We start from the raw sequence: 6,011 nt of genomic DNA on the forward strand, positions 1-6,011 counted from the left end.
CTTTAACCTGATGAGATATGTGACGTCACCTCCATTTTACAGTTGAGGAAACTGAGAGGCAGTGAGTAACACTTAAGCAGGGTTCTCCAAAGATGAGGAGACTATGAGAACGTCTGTTTCATGATTTTGAATATGCATGATGCTATAACTCCCCCAAAATGAGCTTTATAAATATTTATTATTCTTTGATCCTAGACGTAGGTACCCCCTAAGCAAAGTAGGCATAAGCCAACATTATACTTGAGGATCACTGGTCAGAGGACGGCCACAGGCAGGAGCAATGCTGGTGTCCCTCTGCTCTCTCAATAGCATTGATATCGCTTCAGGCATTGACACTGCCTCCAGTTTACAGGTTCCACCTTAAATAGATTCACAGATGACATTACCGTATCTAATTTTAACCAATCAACCCTCTTATTTGTGAAGCAACTGACTTAAAAAGATTTCTGAAAAGAAATCAAAGATTGAGATGGAGATAATGCAAGCACAGGTGAAAATCAGGATCAAAATTGCCACTTTAACCTCTAAGAATTCTTTGCCAGCCACGATGAGAAGTAAAACAATGAGGGTCTAATTAGATCTCACAAGATATGGGTCAAAAAATCTACCATTACACAAGATTACTTGAGATATGGATTTATATTAACTACCTCTCCTGATAAAGTCTGACTTAAGCACACATTTTTGTCTTGAGACATTCATTATTGATAATTAAACTTTTTCTATCATCTTCATCTCATTTTTCATCATTTCTATTTTGTGTTTTATAATATACTTGATATTAATACTGAACACATGTTATGATGAATAAATATACATAAATCATGCTTTGTCTTAGTTTTTCTTTTTAGGTGTAAGGGAAACATGATCAAACAATTTGGAGATGACTAAATGATGAAGTCAGAATTTTTAACTCACCTTGGTAGCTCCCCAGACTCGTGATGTGTGTTGCTTGTGCAAAAACTGTCCAATTATTTGTCATCAGTACAAGGTTCTTAATCCATGCTGGGGCACCGATGGAGGCAGAATACAAATGCCCTTCAATCATTTCAGAATTCCTTGAAACCATTCCAGATTCTGTGACCATGTTACTATGTGTTTTGAGTCTTCAGTGAGTTCATATATTTCCTAAGACTCTCAAAAGTCTGTTCCCCTGAGGAGGTGTCAAGAATCACTGACCAGCCTAGCCTGGTGGCACACACCTTTAATCCCAGCACTTGGGAGGCAGAGGTAGGAGGGTCTCCGTAATATCAAGGTCAGCCTGATCTACATAGCAAGTTCTAGATTAGCTGGGGCTGCAGGGAGACCCATCTCAAAAAGACCAAAGAGAAAAAGAAAAAGAGAAAACAGTCAATCTTCACCTTCTCCATGGTGTTCCTAAAACTGTGCACATTTTATGTATTCAAGTGAAAAATAAGCCAGCCATATATAAAAACAGAAATAACTATAGATGACTGCTTAAAGAACATGAGCTAAGTAATCTACCTTGTATGTGGGGATATCTCTGCACAGGTAGGGCTAAAGTGCATTCCACAACAATATGCCTTTTTTTAGCTTCAGTGCTCTTACCAACCAGAGAATAATGAACATCGAAAATAAGCATAAGAATTTGGGGGAAAGTGTTGAAAGCATCAGGATTCTGCACTGGGCAGAAAGCTTTTATTTCCCGTTCAGACAAACTCAGCTGAACAGACACCGACTTTAATGAGTGTTGGTCATACAGACATGCTCACATTTTGTCTGAATTTGTGCATTTTCAATTACCTGTCTCACCAGAAGCATTGCGATATATGTTGGAATTTCACTATTATAAAGATGATTTAGGGCCTTTTGGTAAGAGGGCTTTATATAAATATGGGGGGAAATGGAATCCTCTGATAAATAAAAGAATATCATAACCCAACATTTTTATTGTTGTTTCATACTTAGAACTTGGGATTTGGGAATATGTTTGACTCTAAAGATGTCAACACTCATACTTTGTCTATATTTTATTAAAAATGATAAAAATATATCCCTTGCCAGGGACGTTTTCTTATGTGATACCTCAATTTTATGATGTGACGTATCACCTGGTGTTATTAACTGGAACCATCACTTGATATGCTGTGATTCCTATGGCCTATGTTCATGTTGCTACTTTCCTACGAGCTTAAGAGCAGAAGACTGAACTATTCTTTCTAATGCTAATATAATTTTCCAAGAACCAGGACTGATCAATTCAGGACAATAATTAGCTAGAAGCATAAATGATTATGCTTTCAAAAAACCTTCAGATGCTATTACTATGAATGTTCACACTTTACAGGGCATATATAAGTATCTTATTTTGAGTGGTAACATTATAGCTTCTTAGAGTAGTCACTGGTTTAAAAAGTACATGCCAATCCCAGGACTTCTGGTTTCATGAACAAAGTAAGCATTGGAATACGTGGTTCAGTGAATTGTCCACAGCCTCCAACCAGAATTACAACCTTGGTCTGCCCATCCCTGTCAGTACACTTTCTACTATTCTATTATCCCACACTGAAGAGAGAGAGAGAGAGAGAGAGAGAGAGAGAGAGAGAGAGAGAGAACTAGCTTAGTCCCTGGCCTCATGTTCTACACAGCTCAGTGGGACCCGTCAGTGCTCCACTGATGAAACGGGCCCAGCACCATCCACTGTATGCTATCAGATGTACTTTTATAGACCATGGTTTTCAAACTATTTTAACTATTCACAGTGAGAAATGTATTGTACACCATGACCAGCACATGCTTAGTTACATAGTGAATTCTATCAGACAAGTCCAACCATGAAAACAGAAGGAATTTAATTCAGGGAAATGGTCACACTGATAATGGAAAAGCTATGCAATCAAATAGCAACAGTAAGCAATCATAGTTTGCCCCAGACTGTAGAAACTAGGGCTAAGGAAGAACTAATGGAGTACAGGGGCCAGGGTCTTCTAGTAGAATTTGAAACCATGGTGATTGTCGGAGTGCTAGTGGAAATACAACTGCTACTAGAAGGATAAAATGGGGAAAAATGAGGGAAATACCTTGTCTTTATTTCAAAATTTTAATTGACACAAAAAATTTTACATATTTAAAGGATAATATATTTTGCTTTGACTCATAGGTACATTGTACAATGTTCTACTCAGAATAAACATAGATATCTCCTAAAATATTATCATTTCAGCCAGGTGTGGTGGTGCATGCCTTTAGTTCCAGTACTTGGGAGGCAGAGGCAGGCAGATCTCTGAGTTCAAGGCCAGCTGGTCTACAAAGTAAGTTCCAGGTCAGCTGGGGCTATAGGAAGACCCTGTTTCAAAAAGACAAAAAAACAAAACTTAAAAAAAATATTTATCATTACTATGTGGTGAACACACAAAATTTTTATTATCTCGGTTGTAATTATCTACAGTCACTGGACTATATACTGGACCTTATTTTTCCTATCAAAGCAAAACTTAGTGCCATTGACCAACCTCCCACTCTTCCCCAATATTTAGTAGTCTAGTAAATACTACTCTACTCTCAACTTGAATGAGATTTTTTAGATTCCACACGTGAGTGAGGTCATTTGGATCCCTCTTTTCTCCCTCCTGCCCTCCTGCAGTCCTGTCTTTTGCTTGTAAGTACCTCTAACCAGCCAACCTACAGTAGGCCGACCCTAGATGATATAGGAGTCTGGGAAGCATAGCCCACAGCGGCCAGTCTCCATTTGCTTCATCGAGCTGAGTCAGACAAGGCACGCATCTGAGAGCCAATAAACACAGTAACTAAAGTGCAGTTTCCTAAAACAGTAGTTACCCTTCCTAAGAGCAATGCCCTCTGAAGTTAGTATTTCTGTTAGATTTCTTTTTTAACTTTCAACTTCAGCACACCTTACCATGACTCATAATCCACAATGAGTAGAAAAATACTCTTTGGATCAATAAGGGATATACATTTTGAGAACTTTTTTCCTTCAGTAAACATTTTGCTTTTAGGACAGATGTCTTAGGTATTTTCTCAGTGTTGTAATAAAATGCTTTGACAAAAGCAATTTAAGGGAGAGTTTATTTTGGCTCATAGTTCCAAGGGATACAGTCTGTCATGGCGGGGAGGGTGTGGCAGCAGGCAGGGAAGGCACTGTGGCAGAAGCAGGAGGCTGGCCCATCACAGTGCATCCGCATTCAGGAAGCACAGATCTGAAAACACTTGTGCTCAGATCGCTTTTTCCTTTTTGTACGGGATCCTAGCCCGGGAAATGGTGCCACTCAAGTGAACAAGTTTTTCCATCTAATCAAGATAATCTCCCACAGGCATTCCCAGAAGTGTTTCTTAGTTCTCATCAAGTTGACAATTAAGATTAACTATCACAACAGGTTATTAAAATTAGGATCTCATGATCAGGAGATTTTGTGTCCTATGAGTCTTACTCAAATAGAATGTTCCAAAAGGTTCAATATTTGGCCTGTCCTTTTTGATATATGGATGACTAATATATAGTTATGGATGGCAATAAACCATATAAATCAATGTAAGTTCTTCGTGTGTGATGTGTGTTTGTGACTGCGTGTGTGTGTACATGTGCGCACATACATATGGGGCACAGAGGTCAAATGTCTTTGTCAATTGCCCTTCACCTTAATATTTTATTTTTGTTATTTGTTTGTTTGTTTGAGACATGGTCTCACTATGTAGTCCTGGTTGGCCTGGAACTCACTTTGTAGATCAGACTGGCCTCAAACTCACAGAGATCCACATGCCTCTGCCTCCCAAGTGCTAGAATCAAAGGTGTGTGCTGTAATGCCCAGCCTTAACCTTAATATTTGAGGAAGGCTCTTTCAAATCCATGGAGTTCATGACTTTGACTGGACTGGCTGATCATGACTCCAGGGATCCTCCGGTCTCTGCCCCTCACCCATCCACCACCAGCACTGGGGTTACAATGCACACCACTCTGCCTAGCTTTTTAAGTGTACGCTGGGGATCCAAACTTAGGTCCTCATGCTTGCTCAACAGACATTTTGCCAACCGAACAATCTCCCCAGTCCTGCAGCTCTACTTTATCCATAAATAATCTGCAAATAGCTCATAACATAAGTAATTGTGAATTTTTATATTTTTCCTCCATGGACATCATAATCATTATGAAAGAATTATTCTTTGTAAAGCATTTTTACAAAGATATTGTACTGATTTGTACACATGAACATAGCATAGCATCGCCCAACAACTATATAAAGATATAAAATACAAAACTCAACAAAATTTAGTACCAATTAATATGTACATATATATACCTACAATTGCGCATGTACTAGTTCCGATGGTTGGCAACGTATAAAATGGGTACGCATATCTTAATTTAGATTATTTAACAAGAAAATGTTAATTAATTATGTTCTTAATAATTGTTTTTATATATTTATGTGGCCATGTTATCATGTAGGTGAGTTCATGTGTATGAGTATATATATGTGGAGGCCAGAGGGTCAGCCTTGTGCTGTACCTTGGGAGATACAACCATTCACTGGACCTGTGGCTCACTGATTTAGTTAGGATAGATGGCCAGTGAGCCCCAGGGACCCTCCTGTCTCCACCTCCCCAAAGCTGGGATTATAGGTACATGCCACCTCACTTGGCTTTTTATGTGGCTGCTGAGGATCAAATTCAGGTCTTCATGCTTGTACAGCAAGCACTTTACCAGCTGGCTATCTCTCCAGTACCCTTGATTGTATATTTGTATAAGCATTATGTCATGTATTATGCTAACAGAAAAATATTTAACACCTTCCCCACTGCCTTGATGAGAATTTTTTAGTAACACTTCCAGAACCAAGAATTTAGTATGCTCGTGATTGTTGGCTGTGGTCAAGAATATAGTATTCAGTCTCTGCTGATATTTAGAGAGTATTTGGACCCTTGAAAACTGGGTAAAAATATCTAGAAGACGTTTCCATCTAAGATTCCACCTATTAACATTATTAGAATTTCTTCATTTGAGTGATACAGTTTATTTAATTAATTAATTTATT

Source organism: Nannospalax galili, unplaced genomic scaffold (genome assembly GCF_000622305.1).
Source record: "Nannospalax galili isolate Female #2095 unplaced genomic scaffold, S.galili_v1.0 scaffold241, whole genome shotgun sequence".
Lineage (NCBI taxonomy): Eukaryota > Metazoa > Chordata > Mammalia > Rodentia > Spalacidae > Nannospalax > Nannospalax galili.